Source organism: Mustelus asterias, chromosome 6, assembly GCF_964213995.1.
Source record: "Mustelus asterias chromosome 6, sMusAst1.hap1.1, whole genome shotgun sequence".
NCBI lineage: Eukaryota > Metazoa > Chordata > Chondrichthyes > Carcharhiniformes > Triakidae > Mustelus > Mustelus asterias.
In genome coordinates, this window is record NC_135806.1 from 56,037,835 (window position 1) to 56,058,136 (window position 20,302).

The following is a 20,302-nucleotide window of genomic DNA, read 5'->3' on the forward strand; positions in this document are numbered from 1 at the left end:
ACTTTGTCATACTGTTATACAGCATATTATTGAAGGATATAAAAAGTGGGTAGTTGGACAGCAGGGCTGGAATTTTCTGGCCATTCACGGCCAGCCGCTGCTGCAAGCAAGGACTGAGAATTTGGCGCTCGGCCAATTCTCCGTTCAATGCAGCGGGACCAGCGAACCCCGGTGACGTGAACGGCCAGAAAATTCCGCCCCAGTTTAGTTCAGTGTAGAGAAATGTGATGCATTTTGGAAAAGAGAACAAGGAAAATGTGTCCTAAATGTTAATATTCTTAACAGAATTGAGAAAGAATGGAATGCGTATGAAATGGTTTGATTTTTATTTGGGATGGAAATTGGGTGTCTGGGAGCCAAGATGCCTGCACCTCCACCCCAGCTCCTGGAGTGTGAGGCCCATTAGCATTTCATGATGCTAAATTCCATCCCCATCTTGTGGAAATGGCACAGAAATCGGTTAATGGGACTGGAAAGTTGGGAAGGAGTTAGGCTCCCACTGGGTCCCAATAGAATGGTATTTGGCAAGATCAGTAAGGAAAGGGACACTCTGGGACATCTGCTGTTGGGAAGGGGAGATTCCATTGAGGTCACAAGATTTTCACATGAAGGTAATTTTTTCCAACTTGTTTTGATCTCTTATGGGCACTCTGTGGAGTGCTGCCATGATTGCAGTTTATAAGCTCAATGTCAATGCAAAGTAGTATTGACATTGCACCAAAATTAAACCGTAATTCAAATAACACCTGAAAGAAGTCAGAAGAAGAAACTGCCGCCTTCAAGTTGAAAGAGCTTGTATTAATATGGTGTCCCATAATAGTTCACAGCTAATGTACTTTTGAAGAATAGTCACTGATGCCATGTAAGGAAGCATTGCCGCTAAATTGTGAACAGCAAATTCCCACAAACAGCAAATTCCCACAAACAGCAATGAGATAAATGTCCAGATTTAGTCATGTTGATTGAGGAATAAATGTTTTCCAGGACATTAGGAAAATCCTCTACGTATCTATAAAAAGTCCCATAATATATTTCATATCTATCTAAGAGGGCAGACAGTGACTCAGTTTAATAATTGAATTGAATAGTTGTAGTAATTGTATATTCATTGTCATCCATATTATGCAGGTAATGGGCATTAAGTGGGGATTCATTTGTGTATCTATAAATAGGAACAGACTGAAATTGGTTATTGAGTTGGGAGGTATGTTTATAATATGTATCTCCGTAATGCTTATAAAGATCATAAGATATAGGAGCAGAATTAGGCCATTCAGCCCATCGAGTCTACTCTGCCATTCAGTCATGGCTGATATGATTCTTATCCCCATTCTCCTGCCTTCTCCCCATAACCCTTGATCCTCTTATTTATCAAGAACCTATCAAGAACTTGGCCTCCACAGCCCTCTGTGGCAATGAGTTCCACAGATTCACCACCCTCTGGCTGAAGAAACTCCTCCTCATAGTTTTAAAGGAGCATTCTGAGGTTGTGCCCTCGAGATCTAGTCTCTCCCACTAGTAGAAACATCCTCTCCACGTCCACTCTATCTAGGCCTCTCAGTATTCTGTATCCCCCTTCATCCTTCTAAACTCCATCGAGTACAGACCCAGACTCCTCAACCACTCCTCATATGACAAACCTTTCATTCCTGTGAACTTCCTCTGGACCCCCTCCGAGGCCAGCACGTCCTTCCTCAGGGGCCCAAAACTGCTCACAATATATCAAATGGGGTCTGACCAGAGTCTTATATGGCGTCAGCAGTTCATCCCTACTTTTGTATTCTAGCCCTCTAGAAATTAATGCTAACATTGAATTTGCCTTCCTAACTGCCAACTGATCCTGCATGTTAACCTTAAGAGAGCCCTGAACCAGGACTCCCAAGTCCCTTTGTGCTTCAGATTTCTGAAGCTTTTCCCCATTTAGAAAATAGTCTATGCCTCTATTATTCCTACAAAAGTGCATAACCTCACACTTTCCCACGTTGTATCCCATCTGAGCCACACAAAAATAACAACGCAGCTTACAAATAATTTTATATTTTCACAATGTGTGTGCTCGTTAATAATGAAACTTAAAACAACTGCTAGCATATGCTTGTATTACTGGTACGACTGTTTCCTGTGCGCCAGAGAGGCATGACTTCAAGCATTGCACCACAGCGTCATTCCAGGCAGTTAAGGATGGAACTAGAGCTAACCGTTGCATATTCTTTGCCCATTCTCCTGAGCTACAAGTCATTCTGCTGCCTCCCCACTTCCTCAACACTACCTGTCCCTCTGAATATGCATTGGTACTGCTTCCCAGGCTGGATAAAAAGGGGAGAGTTAGGAAGGATGTCAGGCTGTAAAACAGCCCACCAGATCAAAAAATGAGGGTTGATAGGGATGGAGCTGGAGAACCAACAATGTGGCAACCCTGGGTAACATAGGAAAAGCTAAAGGGAACAGCATTGTTATTTTCTTATTTGTATGTGAATGACTAAAATTTATTTGCAAGGAATCCAGCTGTTACTGAAGCTAGCGGGACATTTTTGGATGAAAAAAACCACAAAGATTTATGTAACTTGTAGAATTTCAATACACCAGGCTGAGGGATTTATTGGAAGCATTTTGTGGTGTGCGTATTTAAGCAGAACAAGCAGCATAGGCCTTTTAATAGATTAGAACAATTATAGATAAGTTAACTTAAATACTAACAAGGAGATGCTTCAGATAAATTTAGGCTTTGTATTTTTTTTAAAGTAAAAAAAAGTGGCATTTGAGATTTTAGAAACTGGAAATAATGGAAATCAACATCAGAAAAGTTAGCATCTGAAAGAGGGATTTACCTGAAATATTGACATATCAGCACCGTTAAAGGCTGTCTGTTTTGTTTTGCTCTTCTAGCATTCCATTTTAAAAGGTATATGATTATAAGAATTTCCATTCTTAGTTTGATATTAATAATGGATGAATGCTAGACTGTTTTAAATTTAGAATTGTCTTAGCCCTAATTAGAAAAATAAACCTGAAGTGCTGTGGGTTAATGAAAGGGAAGTCAGGCATGACAAATTTGCTAGAATCTTCTGAGGCGGTTATTAAATGAACAGATGAAGGAAGTGTGACTGATAGTTACTTTGACTTTCAGAGGCAGTTGATATGAGCCCTGACAAAAGGATTATAAGAAAGCTTTAGCCTCCTGAGATCAAAGGTGAAATTTCAAATTGGATAAAGAGCTGTCTTGACAGTAGAATGCAATGGATAATCATGAATGGAAACAACTTTGAACTGAGCAGCAACAGCTGGTGAATCTGCCGTTCATAATATTTATAACCATAGCAAAGGATTTTCTGGCAGAACAGTTTAAGTTTCATTTACACCTCAAAGTGCGGAGAAGCAATACATACTGAGGGAGAGAATATTGTTAAGGGACATTCAAGAGCACTTGTGCCTGTGCATCCAGTACAATTAAGTGAGGTAACGGTAGCAAGTAAAACATTGCGGCTAGAGAACAACTTAAATGTAATATTTAGCCAATCATTGAAATTGGATCAACATTGCAATAAGCAAAGAAAACATGGTACTGGATTTTCACTGAATAAAGGATGATATTAAAAGAGGTGGGAAATGAGGCAGTGAAGAGGATATAAAGATTTTACAGATGGATATAGATAGGCTAGGAGAATGGACCAAAATTTGGCAGATGGAGTTTGATGTGGATAAGTGTAATGTTGTCCATTTTGGCAGAAAAAATAGATAGGCAAATTATTACCTAAATGGAAAGCAGATTCAAAATGCATCCGGGAGGGATCTGGGTGTCTATGTTCACGAATCGCAGAAAGTCGGTATACAGGTGCAGCATTAATAAAAAATGCAAATGGGATGTTAACATTTATTGCAAAAGGACTGGAGTATAAAAGTAGAGAAATGTTGTTGCCATTGTATAGGGTGTTGGTGAGACCACAGCTGGAGTATTGTTTTGACAGCTTTGACAAAGGGTCATCTGGACTCGAAACGTCAGCTCTTTTCTCTCCATACACCTGAGATTTTCCAGCATTTTTTCTTTTGGTTTCTGGGATATTGTGTGCAGTTTTGGTCTTCTTATTTGAGGAAGGATTTGGTGGCATTGGAGGCAATTCAGAGGATGTTCACCAGATCGATTCTGAGGATGAAGGGGTTGACATGTGAGGAGAGATTAGACAGTTTGGGCTTATACTCGCTGGAGTTTAGAAGGATGAGAGGGGATTGGATCGAGGTACGTAACATTTTAAAAGGGATTGATAAAGTAAATGTAGACCAAATGTTTCCTCTTGTGGGGCAATCTCGAACAAGAGGTCACAGGTATAGTTTGAAAGGTGGTAGATTTAAATGAGATGAGGAGGAACTACTTCTCGCAGAAGGTGGTGAATTTGTGAAACTCGCTGTCCCATAGTGCGGTGGAGTCTGCATCATTAAATGGTTTCAAGAAGGAGATGGATATATTTCTAATATAAAAAGGATAAAGAGATATGGGGAACAGGTAGGGAGGTTGATTTAAGACCAGGGTGAGATCAGCCATGATCTGATTGAATGGCGGAGCAGGCTTGAAGGTCCGAATTTGCCTACTTCTGCTCCTAATTCTTATGTTGCTATATTCCTATGACTCGTGGACACTTTTAAAAATGGTTCCTGTTCCCATTCCTGATACTCCACATCCAGCATTTCCGACATACCTTCCACCCCATGGAACTGGCTATTTCCTATTCCCCTGCAATTTTAGTGGAGTGAGCTTCTCAAGGACACATGGTTCACATCTTCTCAGAGGAGTTGTGAACCATTGTCTGGGTGTAGGAAAGATAACTTCAAAAGGTCACACACATGCCCCCCCCCACACCCATGTCTCCCTCACCCCAATGGCTTTTTGTACCCTCCATGCCAACTCATGTCCCCCATCCAAACCCCAAACGTCTGTCATACTCTCCACGCCAAACATAACACTCCCATAACCATTCTCTCAGTAGACACTGTAGAGCACCAATGAACCCTATAGTAACAATAGTATGTGTGAAAATGCTTCAAAAACCAGAAATGCATAATTTTCTTTAAAAAGCTGCTGTGTGAACACAACCCTATAAAGGTGCCAATCAACCATAAATTTAAAGTATCAATAACAGAAAATATAAGCAATTGACACCTCCTTATGTTGTGTGAGTAAATGTTGAGCCAGTGAAAAAATAGATCACAGAACAAAAAAGGCTATAAATCTATCAAACAGTGTTTTCCCCTTATGTGCACTTCTTTCAATAAATTTTCAATAGCCTCATAATGCATGTTTGGCTGAGCACTTTCTGACTTCAGCTACCCGCCTCTGGGATGGAAATCCAACACATGGGGCAGAATTTTACAAGAATTATTCCAAGTGTCCAGCTAGCATGAAAATGGGAGGAGAGTTCCTGATCAGTTTTTTGGGTGAGTTATCATGCCCAATCTTGTGCACTTAAACATTGAAAATATTGGCTAGACCATTTCTACCTGCTGCAGGCAGTGGGCTGGGCTTCATTCACCAACCAGCCTGCAGAGGGAGCTGTTGTGCAGGCACAGACCTCTGATTCTGCATAAGCACAATTCCAACAGCAGAGAGCGAGCTGTCAGGCCCCTACTGCTGCAGGCAGCCTGAACAAACTCCCCCTCCAATCACAGGGGCCTACAACCGATCACGAGTCACACACCATCCGGAAATGCAGGCTCCGCCACCTCCCAGACCGATCGCACCACCCCCCCCCCCCCCCCCCCCCCCCCCCCCCGATCTGTGCACCTGCAGAGCAGCAGCAGGCCCCCCACCCCCTGATCCGATCACAGGCAGCGTGTTCAGCACCCCCCCTCCACTCCCTGATTAGGCCCACTCTTCAGGCCCACCTTCTATAAGCCCTGTCCCTCACCCTCCCATAGTCCGTACTCTGTAGACAGTGCCAGGGTGCCATTCATGGGGAGCAGATGTTTTCCTCACCGGAGAGAACCTCTCCCGGCGAGGCTATAAAGATGAGTGAGCCTGGACGATTGAGCACCAGGCTCACTAATAACATGGAAATGAAGATTAGAATACATTACCATAATTTATTCAACCTCTCGTCCATTTTTGGCGGTAGATGCAAGTGGTCGATGGAATTTGTTACAGAAAAGTGTAAGATGATGCATTTTAACAGAAGGAATAGGGAGAGACATTATATACTTAACTGCACAGTTCTGAAATGTGTGCAGCATGGTCTTTGGGTAAATGTGCCCAGATCTTTGAAGGTGGCAGGACAAATTGAGAGAGTAATTAGCAAAGCATATGAGAACATAAATAGAGATATTCAGTTAAAAAGCAGGGAAGTTATGTTGAACCTTTATAAAGCTCTGGTTAGACCATAACTAAAGTAGTGGGTCTAGTCCTGGTCACCACACTTTAGGAAGGTTATGAGGGTCTTTAAGAGGGTACAGAGGAGATTTACCCGAATAGTCCCAGGGATGTGAGGTTTCGGCTGGGATTTTCCAGCCCCCCTGTGATGGGAGCCATTGTAGGGATGGGACGGATCAGCCAAAAGTCCATTGACTTTCCGCGGGACTAGAAGATCCTGATGATGCATGTGGCTGGAAAATCCTGGCCTTTAGCAACCAGGTTAGGTTTGTGAAGTTGGGGCTATTCTCCTTGGAACATAGCAGATTGAGGAAAGATTTGATAGATTTGTATAAGATAAACAAGGAAAATCTATTCCCATTAGCTGATGGGACAAAGACTAGGGGACATAGATTTGAGCTTTTGGGTAAGAGATATGGGGGGATATGAGGAAAAATATTTTTACTCTTGAGTGATAATGACCAGGAACTTGCTGCCTACCAGGGTGGTGGAAGTTGAGTCAATGAATGATTCCAAAAGGAAATTGGATGGTCATTTTTGGGAAGTAAACTTGCAGAGCTATGGGGATGGAGCAGGGGAATGGTGCTGACTGGATTGCTACACATTAACTCAATGGGCCAAGTGGCTTTCTGTGCTCTCGATGACTATATAACTCAGCCAAATATACTCTCGTTGCAATGAAGAATATATTCAGATAAAGTTCAAGTGCTGCGCATTCTGAAAGGAATTAATGAGATGCCACTTACTGAGGCAAAGGGGAGTTATGTTTAGATTTCATGATTTAATTGTGCCTAATGGCACAAAGTTTTCATGCCGGAGCATTGTAAACTGAGGGAACAAATTGTTGCTAACTGGAATGAGTGAAGATTCAGTTCAATTGAAAAGAAACTAGAGGTTGTTAATTAACAAAATAACACATGGCTGAAGATTTTGAGATAAATTTGGATGCGTAGATAGCCAGCTGGGCTGCATCGTTGTATTTCCCTCATCCTAGCCACATTATGGAATTCTTAAAACAAAACTTGTGTTTAAAAGTCGAGGAACATCTATGAGTATGATGCGATTTCCCCTGATCACCAGTGAATTAAAAGGTCCAGGACGTAGACATAATTTTTCAGGATACAAGACTTCTGGTTATACTGGGATTGTACCCACCAGACCTGCCACAGTTTGTGGAGAGGTTGGGGAAGGCAGTTGAAAGGCTCAGTGTGGGTGTTTTGTCAGGACTGCCTGTGGTCATAGAATGCAGAGCACAATTCATCAACAACCTCTAAGTTTCTTTTCAATTCAACTGAATCTTCACTCATTCCAGTTAGCAACAATTTGGTCCCTCGGTAGACAATAATGATGTCCAGTCCCAAGTCATATCTACTCAAGTAATATGAGTGCCAATCGTATTTTTTTAACTGTCCCCTTTCTTTTCTGGCCTGGATTCCTCCGTGGGCCCCACTTTCTTCTATATAGAGGACACTTGCTATATTTTAGCAAGCTTGGTGTACTGACTCCAGAGGTACAAGTCCCAACTGAGCTAGGCAAGTGCGGCGACCTTGCATTTAGTTCTGTGTCATTAGATAGCCTTTGCCTTGTACAGGGTAGGGAGAGTTTCTACCTCTTACAAGACTTGTTGAAAACTCAGAGAAACAATGAAAACTTCAACTGAGTCTACACTGTCTTGCAGGGAAAGATTTCAGCAATCTTGTGGATTTCCAGACACCGCTGGCGTAATTTTAGATTTCTGCATTGCAACCAAAGTTCCCACTGACAAAATCATCATCTAGAAATGGCTCATATTATCATAAGTATCAAACACACACTAAAACTCGCTAAAGCACAAGGGAAATTGGCAAACACATTTTTTGTTTGATAATGCAGAACTTGTGCATTGCTGAAACAAGACACATGTTGTCAAAACTTTTCATCTTGCACTCATCAGGACAATTAGCAAGAATACTAAATTTAAAGAGAAAAACAACGTATACGTCAAGAGAAGAGAGTACTGATTGGTTAGCAAGTGGATTCTGATTGGTAGAGATGTTGCCGTGGAGAATGCAAAAGTTAACTGATGAGATCATCAGAAGTTTACAGCACAGTGAGGCCCAGCATGTCTGCCTTCTGCCACAAAAGTGAGCCACTCAGTCTAATCCCACTTTCCAACATTTGGTCAGCAGACCATCACTTGAGGTGCCTATCCAGTCACTTTTTCAATGAGTTGAGGGTTTCTGCCTCTACTACCTTTTCAGGCAGTGAGTTCCAGACCCCACAACCCTCGAGTGAAAAATGTTTCCTTTATCTCCCCTATAATCTTTCTACAAATCATTTTAAATCTATACCCTGTAGTCACGGGCCTCTCTGCTAAAGTAAATAGGCCCTTCTGATCCACTCTATCCAAGCCCCTCCAAAGTTTGTATATCTCAATCAAATTTCCCCTCAGCCTCCTCTGTTCCCAGGAGAATAACTCTAGTCAATTCAATCTTTCATCATAGATGTAATTTTCCAGTCTTGGCACCATCCTCATAAATCTCCTCTGTACTCTCTCTAGTGCAATTACATCCTTTCAGTAATGAGGTGGCCAGAATGGCACACAGTATTCAAGTTGTGGCCTTACTAATGTTTTATATAATTTCAGTATAACCTCCTTGCTCTTATATTCTATGCCTTGGCTAATAAATGAAAGGATTCCATGTCTATGAACACCTTATCAACTTGTCCTATTTTGAGGGATCTGTGGACATTCAATCCAAGATTCCTCATTTGCTCCACACTTCTTAGTATCCTCCCATTTGTTGTGTAATCCTTTGCCTTGTTTGACCTCTCCAAATGCATCACCACACACTTCTCTGGGTTGAATTCCATTTGCCACTTCTACCACCTGACCAGTCCATTGCTATCTTCTTGCAGTCTGCAGCAATCCTCCTTGACCACTTAGTCAATTTCTGTTTCATCTGCAAATTTCTTGACCACTCCTCCTACATTTATATCCAAATCATTATTATATACAATAAAAAGCAGGGGGCCTGGTATTGAATCACATGGAACCCCATTGGAAGCAATCTTCCAGTCTCAGAAACATCCATCAACAATTACCCTTTGTTTCCTGTTACTGGGCCAATTTTGCATCCAACTTGCTAGATTCCAATGGATCCTGAGGCTTTCATTGTTTTAACCAGTGACTGACTGACCAGTGATGACTGACAGTTAACTGCCAAGCTTTGTTTAAATTCAAACCAGGCAGGTTGACTCCAGTTGGTCAAGGCATTGCCCTGGACAATGAACCAGTGTGCATAAGTGTGCCACACTATGAGCCGAGCCAATAATCTTAAATTAGTTGTGAGCCTATTTCTTGGCACACTCGGGATTATTTAGCAAATATTGTTCAATTGTGGAATTACACACAGTGTTGAACACTGTGATTTGAGTTTTGCAAGCATGGGCTGATTGGGTACGTTTGTTATCTTGTCTGTTGTGAATAGCCGAAGGGACATGCTGTTTGATACAATCGCCGCCAGTCTTTGAGATGTACGAACTACGTATCTAGCAACTCACTGGCACTGAAATTCATGTGCAATATTGCTCATTTATGTGATGGCTTGATGACAGCATCCTGTTAATGGCAAAACACCACTCTTGTTGCTACTGATGATAGCAGCATGAAACGGCTAGCTTCATCTGATGCCAGAAGCTAGCTATATTAATACACAGGGCCTTGTTCATTGCAGACAGAAAGAACATGCACGTGTGTTGTGCCTATTGGTCCAGTCTGGTCTAATTTGCTTTCTCAATTAGGGTCTAACGCAATTTGCCATGATTTATTTGTGGGCTTTGACCGTGAGTATTCGCAAACTATTCAACAATCGGGGAATTACACTTGCATTTCTTTCTTTACTTACCTAACATTCAAACACACGCTTTCAGCAATGATTGCTGGATGGTAGTGCAACACTGGTTATTTTTTCCACTCCATTATTCAGAGGCACTAAAGTCAATTGTGGTGATCTAATTGCCCAAACTGGCTGACAGCAACAATTCAACACAGACCACAGATCTTCCTGGGATTAGTGATTGACTGGATAAATTTAATAAAAGCATTTGAAGATTTGAATGAGCATCTGAACTCCACATTCAAAAAGCACTTTAGAGTTTATCAACTACGAAAAACACCACTCTTTAAAGAGGCATCTTCTGTAGAAAATATCTTTGAAGTGAAGAATATGAATTTATATAAGTTGTCTCAGCCGATTCTCATTGAAATCTTCTCAGTCTCTTTGCAAATATTCAGCTTCTACTTACAGAAAGAAAAAAATCTTAAAATAGCAAAAATAGTTATTTGTCTTCAACTGGTGCCTGATTAAAATTTGACTTTGTTAATTTGCGCCAATCCAAATTGTATTTTCTTTGTGGGACAGAGTTGAAATCTTCTTGCAAATTTTATCCAAAACCATTAAAAATCTTCCCCAATATTTTATGATTTTAAATCTTCCTTTAACAGTCTAGATAATTGAGTAAGAACCGGTTCTCAGCTTCTAACACTAGGAGGTAAATTAGTTCTTCTATTTCAAAAGTGGATTATCTTCAACAGATTACGCGACTATTATATTCGGTCTACTACACCAGGTCACACATTTTCAGAATTCAAGTAGCTATAAAAATGTTGCTAATCTCTTTTGATTTTAACCAAACCATTAAGCTCTTGGCTTCAATGAGATTGTTCAACTGTGTGTATTAACTGCTGAAATTGTATTGCACAAATTCCTGGAACTGCAGATTGAAGTAATCATTTCACTGGTATATAAAATTTAAGATGCTGAGCTAATTTTTCAAATGCAGTGGATTCTTTCATACGACTGAAGTGAATCCAAGTTTTAATAAACCTAAACTCAAGAAGTCTGAGAGGAATTGACCAATGCTTCCTCATTCACTTCATCATATGGAGGGCTTTTGTTTCTGATTGTTCAACTGTGACTTAAATGTATTAAAATCCTTTGTGGCTTGGATGTGGGATTGGTGCCAACAACAAACATAAAAAATTACAACCTTTGAGCTTTATCACAAATATACTATGCACTAAGTTATATTTTTAGTTTCTCTTCATTTCTAACATTCTACTTCTGACAGCAAAGGTTATGGACCTGAATATCTGTTCTATTCCCACTGCAATTCCCCAGATAATATAAGCTAGGTATGCAGGAAGGGCCACATACGAGATCAAGACAGATTCTCTGTCTGCTCCAAGCATGGGCACCTGTGTAGGGGAGGACGGGATCGAGGTGTTTTTGTGTTGGCAACTTGGTCGAAAAAGGAATCCAGCGGAATGTTTGACAAAAGACCATTTATATTTGTATCGCACCTTTAACGTAATGAAATGTCCCAAGTTGCTTCAGAGGAATATTATAAAATAAAATAAAATACAAAACAAAATCACATACAGTGATATTAGGTCAGATGGCCAAAGATGGAAAGGAGAAATGTGAGGCAGAGAGGTGCAAGAAGGAAATTCCAGAGCTTTGGGGCCTAGCCTACTGAAATCACGGCCACCAATGGCGGAACAAATATAATTGAGAATGCACAAGAGGCCAGAATAAAGAGGAGCGTAGATATCGGATGATTGTGGAGCTGGAAAAGATTACAGAGAAAGGGGAAAGGCCATAGAGAAATTTGAAAACAAGGAACCCGCCCGCCCCCCCCGCCTCCTGCCTTCCACAGCGTGTTTTCCAGCGGCGGAATCCGGCACACCATTGGCTGCTGGAGGGATTTTCCAGTCCTGCACTTCTGGTTTCCTCTGTACCCAACAGGGACCTGAATAACAGAATAGTGCAGCCAGTATTCTCCTCTTAAAGACAGTCTATCTCTCTTGGAGGGAAGCTGCACCGAATTACAGGAGGCTACTGCTGAATACTCTGCAGGACTGGAAAATCCCACCAACAGACAATGGTGCGCCGGATTCCGCCGCTGGAAAACACGCTGTGAGAGGCGGGGCAATGACGGCGGGGGGGTCTTTGAAATTCTCATCTTTGTTTTCAAATTTCTCTATGGCCTTTCCCCTTTCTCTGTAATCTTTTCCAGCTCCACAATCACCCGCTATCTACGCTCCTCGTTATTCTGGCCTCTTATGCATTCTCAATTATATGTCGATGTCTACGGCATTTTGCACAGCTCATCTGGCCCGCCACAAGGGGTAGGCTTCCTAATATTTAATTGGAGGAAGTTTCTGCTCACCCAGTACTGAATGTTGGATAAGCACTCAGATAATTTAGCAACAGTGGGAGTGTCAAGAATGTTGTTGTTGAGGTAGTTCTGCTTGTTGTCAGCATGTGAAAACTAACACCGTGCTTTCAGATGATGTCGCCAAGAGGCAGCACCTAATGAGAAATAGACAGGGGCTAAGGGTAGATCCTGGGAGACATCAGAGGTAATGCTGCAGGAGCAGGAAGAGACAGAATTGCAAGTGATTTTCTGGTTATGATTAGATAAGAATGAAACCAGATGAGCGCAGTCCCACCAACTGGATGACAGTGGAAAGACATTGGAAGAGGGTGGTATGGTCAACCATGTCAAAGGTTGCAGACAAGTTGAGAAGGACAAAGTAGAAAAGTTTGGGTAGGATGTGTAGGAGATATCATGAGAAGATGCATTCAATGACCTTCAGTGACATGAGATAATTTGACTTCTTTCAGCTTTCCATCAGTTCCTCGGGACCAGATGCTCCCTGGTCACCTCTTGCAATCTGTTGTAAGAGTGATTCTTGAGGACATCCAATTGCCCCCGGTGCTGCCTCTCTGAACCTTGATCCTTCTCTGTGCCCTGGCATTCTGTTTTCCTTGTTTAGAATTGTAACAATAGTATTCAGCAGCAGCCTCCTGTAATTCAGTGCAGTTTCCCTTCAAGAGAGATAGACTACCTTTAAGAAGAGAATACTGGCTGCACTATTCTGATATTCAGGTCCCTGTTGGGTACAGAGGAAACCAAAGTGCAGTAGACGCACAAGCCACAATCAGGCAAATGTCTGCTGCCTACCTCCATCTCAACAAGCATAGTCAAGTCGTGCCTGGGTTATCAAGGGCAGAAAGTATAAAAATAAGTACTTTGTGTTCAAAATAGGAATAAATAACTGTGATAACCCCCATGAGGTCCATGGGGAATCACTGATTGATCTCCTTGTGGAGCTCGTTGAGTATGAGTTCCCCTGGTAACAGGCAGCGGCCTGCCCAACTGGAACTCATTACCTGAGTTTTTTTATAAGACAGGCCCAGGACTAGACCTGCTGAACTTTAGTCCCAGGCAGGGACCTGTGCGTGTACACCACGGTAATGGTTTTACTTTGTATTCTGTAATAAACTATGTTGCTTTCCAATCGGACTTCCTGAGTCATTACAATAACTGATCACTTTATTTTATGCTTTTGATATGTGTGTGAGGTCTGAAGTGAATTGGCTCTTCTCCAGCACATGATGTTTTGCTGGATCAACAGATTTTTCAAGATAGGCTAAAAGTTACTGTTGGCAATAGTGAATAAGTCTGTTCCTATGACATCCCTCTGTCTGCTATTTTAACAGAGATGTTAACCCGAGTTAACACTTACATTAAAACCGTAGACAGAGGAATGTCTTATAAAAGTGCTAAGCATTTGCAGGTTTTGGCATAGTAGTTTTGAGCCAATTGTCTGAAAGAGTAAGGTGCATACTTGGAATGTTAAAGTAGTCTTTCTGTATTCAAAGAGGTTGCAGATGTATATGTGAAGGATTGGGGTTGAATGATGAAATGAAAACTCAGTATGATCTGGAATTCTGAAACTGATGGACTTCATAATAATATTTCCTATTATCTTTGAAATCTTCTTATTTCAGCGACTTTATATCTACATAATGGTTAAGTATCCCAGGCATCATCACCAGTGGTGGTGGGAGGTTAAGAAGTGAAGAACCCAATCTCTAAGTCTGTACTAATTTGGCACGCATGCACAATGCTAACAGCATAACTAATAATATACAGATAAGTTCATGCACAATTTCCCATAAAAAGTAGCTTGCTGGCAGACGTCGCATTTAAAGAAAGCTCTGTGATTTCTGAATGCTCGAATTTGAAGCTAATCTGAAGAATCTTGATCCATTATGTATTCATCTCATGAAATTGACCCTAAATTTGGGACAGTTATTGTTAATTTGCCAATTTCACCCTGTGAGGTTATTCAGAAAGTTTGGGAATTGCAACCCGTTTTGGTGTAGTGAGGAATTCTCTCAGCAGGTTAATAGAGAGGCTGTATGGATTACAAAGTACTATCTTCATGTGCTTGGCCAATAATTGTCAAGAGATATGAACTTTACCAGCAGCATCAATGAGCACAAGTAAATGTCACACACAAAACCAGCTTATCTGGATGGACTTCATCTAAATTGTGTGTTACAACTCAGTGTTACCATATAGAACTTGAGCATAACTTTTGTGTGATCTTCATCCTACCAATGATATTGTAGTAATTGTACTTTTATTGGTTAATTGATTTTATTGATTAATATTTCTCCCAACACTTTTCAAATACTTCCAAAGTGAATTGGAAAAAAAAAACAAATTGCAAAAGTAACCTTGACAGTGGTCTTTTTTATTCCTTTAGTCAATGTACTTGATTCTGCCTGTGACAGAAGTGCTTTTCAAAAAGATTGATATGGATGAAGAAAGCTTTTTGGAAAGAAATCTCTAAAATGTCCCCCATCCAAACCACAATGGGTGATACGGTGTCACAGTGGTTAACACTGCTGCCTCACAGTGCCAGGGACCCAGGTTCAATTCCGGCCTTGGGTCACTGTCTGTGTGGAGTTTGCATGTTCTCCCCATGTCTGCGTGGGTTTCCAACAGGTGCTCCGGTTTCCTCCCACACTCCAAAGATGTGTGGGTTAGGTGGATGGGCCATGCTAAATTGACCCTTAGTGTAAGGGAAATAACAGGGTAAACGTGTGGGATTAAGGGGATAGGGCCTGGGTGGGATTGTTGTTGGTGCAGACTTGATGGGCCGAATAGCCTCCTTCTGCACTGTAGGGATTCTATGATTCACCAAGTCGTGAGATAATGTTGCAGCTATATAAGACCCTGGTCACACCACACTTGGAGTACTGTGCTCAGTTCTGGCCACCTCATTACAGGAAGGGTATGGAAGCCATAGAAAGGGTGCAGAGGAGATTTACAAGGATGTTGCCTGGGTTGGGGGGCATGCCTTATGAGGATAGGTTGACTGAGCTCGGCCTTTTCTCCTTGGAGAGACGAAGGATGAGGGGTGACCTGATAGGGGTGTATAAGATTTTGAGAGGTATTGATCGAGTGGATAGTCAGATGCTTTTTCCCAGGGCTGAAATGGTTGCCACAAGAGGACACAGGTTTAAGGTGCTGGGGAGTAGGTACAGAGGAGAAGTCAGTTTTTTACTCAGAGGGTGGTGGGTGCATGGAATGGGCTGTCAGCAACGGTGGTGGAGGCGGATTCGATAGGGTCTTTTAAGAGACTTTTAGATAAGTACATGGAACTTAGTAAGATAGAGGGTTATAGGTAATCTCCCTGCCCACTGTTAAATAACTCCAGGAGCTGCCTATTAAACAGGGAGCTGGGATCACGCCCTCCTCAATGTAAAAGTCAACCCATGGCTGGCTCGTCCCGCAGCCACTTAATGGTTGTCAGGCCCATAAGTGACTTGAGACAGGGCTTCTGCCCCCTTCCAAGAGGTGGTCCTGCCTCAGAGCAGCACCACAGGCCAATCAGTGGCTGGCAGCTGTCATGTCTGAGGAACCCCACTGGCAGCAATGGCCACTGCTGCCTGCAATAGTCCCTGAGGGACATAGTGCGCAGTGGAGCCCAGACTGTGAGGTGAGGCCAGGGTCTCACCATGGCCAAGAGAGCAGGCTCTAACGAGGGGACTATTGGAGGGTGCAGGGGCTGACAAGGGCATGGAGTTGCCTGACCAGGAGGCACCCATGTCAGCCAGTCCCTCTGACTGACAACTCTTGTTCACTGGCCTGGAGTCTTGGTATGGGCCTCTCCTACCACAGGGAAAATCCCAGCAATGATAGGGGAAAACCCTTCAGGGCCTGAGCCATGCCATGGGCAAGTGGGTCACCAAATGCTTCCTGCATCATGGGTATAGAAATCCCTTGGGGCCAGGTGGGAGAGGTGGGCATAGCACTGCCAGCATGGTGCTCAATTTTGCCATCCCTCTGTTGGGTGGAGTGTAAAATTCTGGCCCAGTGCTTTATTCTTCCACTACCATATCTGGAAGTCCATTGCATTGATTGACCACATTTTGGGCAAGATTCAATGAGAAAGGCTACTTCCTGCAGCATTGCCCATGTCCACTCAGGTCCTTTGTTACTGCACCCCTTATCTTATTCTTTGTTATCCCAAATCAACTATTCCAACATGTTCTTGTTAGTCTTCCATTGATAACCTCCAATTTATCCAAATTCTGCCTCATGTATCCTTGTCATCATCAAGTAACAATCTATGGCCTATGTCCCTGCTAAATCGCATTGGTTACCATCTCCCAGTGCTTAAAATGTTAACTTCTTATAAGCACTGCATTACTCCTTCCCATTCCTCTAACTTTGGCCTTTAATGCAACCAAAGCCCCCATGACTGCTGACAGAGCCTTCTGATGCCTGGGTCCACCTTTCTGGAATTTGCTTCTTAAATTCTTCTCTTCCCAATTCTCCTTTAAGAAAAATCTCAAAGCCTAAGAGCGTGATCTTGCTGGTCGTTCACGCCACACTCCCGCTACAACAAAGTTGGTGAATTTGGCGCCCAGCCAAATCTCCGTTCACTGCAACGGGATGGAAAATCCCACCGTCGTGAATGGCCGTAACATTCTGGCCTAACTCTGCAACCAAGCGTTTAGTATAAAACTCTTCCTTTCTGATTTGGCATTCATTTTTCATATGCCTGTCTGTTCAGCTGCACTTTTCCATTCAAGGTGTTTTCTAAATGCAAGTTGACTTTATTGATCTGTGATCTAACCCAAGCTGGTCTTCCGGTGGGCAGAGGGGCAAAATCAGTTGGGGTACTTATGCCAGCACTCAGCTGATTCTGGCCACTTCTATATTTTTCCACCAGAATACCATCAGTCTATGGATACTTCTATCCACACGTTAACAGACATAGTCAAATTTGACAATAATGTCTCAGCAAGCTGGATGCTAGTTTTGAGAAGCCAGACAGGAAGTGACCAAAAAAATTGCAACAGTTGTAGCAGGAAGTTTAATCACAAGAGTGTTTCTGTTTCTGCATTGCTGTGTTGCAAAGAGGCTTTTAAATGGCCCTTAATTGAACTTTTAAGGGCCTCATTTGACCTAAGGGCAGGAGGGCTCTCCTCCAGCTTTCTCCACTGCTGGTAAAATGCCCAGAATAGCAAGAAGGCAATGGGGCACTCAACCCCTGCCATTCCATTAGATTTTACGTACCGTCCTCCCAGCACATTACTCACAATCCTTGGTGCCCCATAAAATCCCAGCCCGGGTCTATAAGAAGATTAGGACTGCTGCCCTCACACTGAGGCCTGGTAAACATGAGATGGAAACTCCAACCCAGAATGCCAAATATGTCCTGTTCGGGTGGGAACCCGATGTAATTATGCCCTGGCCTAGTTTCTGAGCACTTCAGCAGATTTTCCACAGGACAATGGATTTTCAGGGCCCTGTTGTTCGAATTGTCTTTATATTCTTATTAATAATAATTTGTTCAATCACAGGAAATTGAATAAGTTTGTGTTAACCTACTGGACAATGTTAAAAGTATCTGTGCTTTGTCTTGATTTTGCAAGATTTGTCCAAAGGCACGGAGATTCTACCATTTATGTTGACTGTATCAGTAATGTCATGGTGACTGTATCAATAATTAACAGAGCTGGAAAGTAGACATAGACCAGAATGTTTCCTGTAGGAATGTTTTATATATATTACGTTACTTCTCAGAAGACTATGTTATGTGCTTAATATCTTCTTGACTCAGTTATCTGAAACGGCTGATGAGATTGTTAAACAAATGTTATTCAGTTCCAGAGCCTGTAGTCAGAAAGTTCATTTGTAAATTGGTCATTTTGTATGTCATTTATTTATTTTTCCATTTGGTTTTACCTTTAATTTTGTAGGTGATGATCTTTAAAGTAAAATATAAAATGAAAGAACACCGTTGGTTTTTGTTGCCACAATATATATTTTCCATCACCGTGATTATAATCAAATTGCTCAGATAAAAACTATCACCATCTTTTATGCAGTTTCAGATGAGTTATTTTCTGACATTTCCCAAAAGCTATTGTTTTGTCATTATGAATTCTTGGCTAAGTTTTAAAGCTACAGTTGTCACAACAAAGGATTCTAAGTTCACAGTTTTATAGACAGTTTAAAGAGGCTATTAAAGAATTAGCTGTCATTGACATGAGGTCTGAATAGAAGTTTGTTTGTTTTTGTAAATCATTGAACACATGAGTTTTAAAATCTTTGGGTTTCATGAATGGGATTTTTTTCAGTATCAAATGTGTATGAATGCAACTTGTATTAGATTGTTAGAAAGGTGTTTTATTCATCCTCCTGAGATTAGCTCGTGGTGGACACGGATGAGTGACTATGCAGCTGGTGTGGTGGTATATGGGGTCATGTGAATATGAAGGAGCATCGTGCTAGGTGGGATCATGTGTTGGCATGGTGGAGCCATGGAGGATATGAGATTTCATTGGGGGAATGGGAAGGGGTGGTTCTAATTTGGCATGGGAGGTAGGTAGATATGTGAGGGCTACAGGGCCTAACAGCTTCTAAAATAAAAGAATAAAGTCCCAGAGAACAAAGATAGGCCTTATGACCAGCCCAACTTGGCATTCACCTGCCCCCATGGCCATTTAGAATCTGCTTCCAGGGTTGGCGGACTTGACTTGCTCTCGCCCCTTCCCTCTGTTAGGTCTAACAGAGCTCTTCAAATCAAGGTGGGCCTACCAGGTTGGGAAATTTCCTGGCTTCAACTATCCATCTCAGTAGTGAAAATCAGATCCATAATCTCTCTTTTTGATCTTCTGCAAAGAAGTTCCAGGATTTCTCTCTCTTCCATCCTGGGCAGTAAAATCAATCTAACAAAGCTCCATGAACTGGTTAAGACCATAAGACATAGGAGCAGAATGAGGCCACTTGGCCCATCGGGTCTGCTGCGCCATTTCATTCATGGCTGATATTTTTCTCATCTCCATTCTCCTGCCTTTTCCCCATAACCCCTGATCCCCTTATTAATCAAGACCCTATCTATTTTTGTCTTAAAGACACTCGGTGACTTGGCCTCCACAGCCTTCTGTGGAGAATTATGAATTCTAGGGGAATTATGAGTGTGAGGCCAGTTTGTTGTTCTCGGTGTCGGATGTGGGAGGTCCTGGAGTCTCCTAGCCTCCCGGACGTCCATATCTGCGCCAGGTGCGTCGAACTGCAGCTCCTAAGGGACTGCGTTAGGGAACTGGACCTGCAGCTCGATGACCTTCGTCTGGTCAGGGAGAACGAGGAGGTGATAGAGAGGAGTTACAGGCAGGTGGTCACACCGGGGCCACAGGAGGCAGACAAGTGGGTTACGGTTAGGAAGGGGAAGGGGAAAGGTCAGGTACTAGAGAGTACCCCAGTGGCTGTGCCCCTTAACAATAAGTACTCCTGTTTGAGTGCTGTTGTGGGGACAGCCTACCTGGGGGAAGCAACAGTGGCCGTGCCTCCGGCACAGAGTCCAGCCCTGTAGCTCAGAAGGGTAGGGAAAGGAGGAGGAAGGCAGTAGTGATAGGGGACTCTATAGTGAGGGGGTCGGACAGGCGATTCTGTGGACGCGGTCAAGAAACTCGGATGGCTGTTTGTCTCCCTGGTGCCAAGATCCGGGATGTTTCTGATCGCGTCCAAGATATCCTGAAGTGGGAGGGAGGAGAGCCAGAGGTCGTGGTACATATTGGTAGCAATGAC

At 42.5% G+C, this 20,302-nt stretch overlaps 1 protein-coding gene across 1 annotated transcript in view; it reads left to right on the plus strand.

Annotated features, from left to right (window-relative positions):
- The window catches only part of LOC144495299 (A disintegrin and metalloproteinase with thrombospondin motifs 19-like), a 461,034-nt gene that overhangs the window by 201,871 nt on the left and 238,861 nt on the right, over window positions 1-20,302 (plus strand). The window lies entirely within an intron of this gene.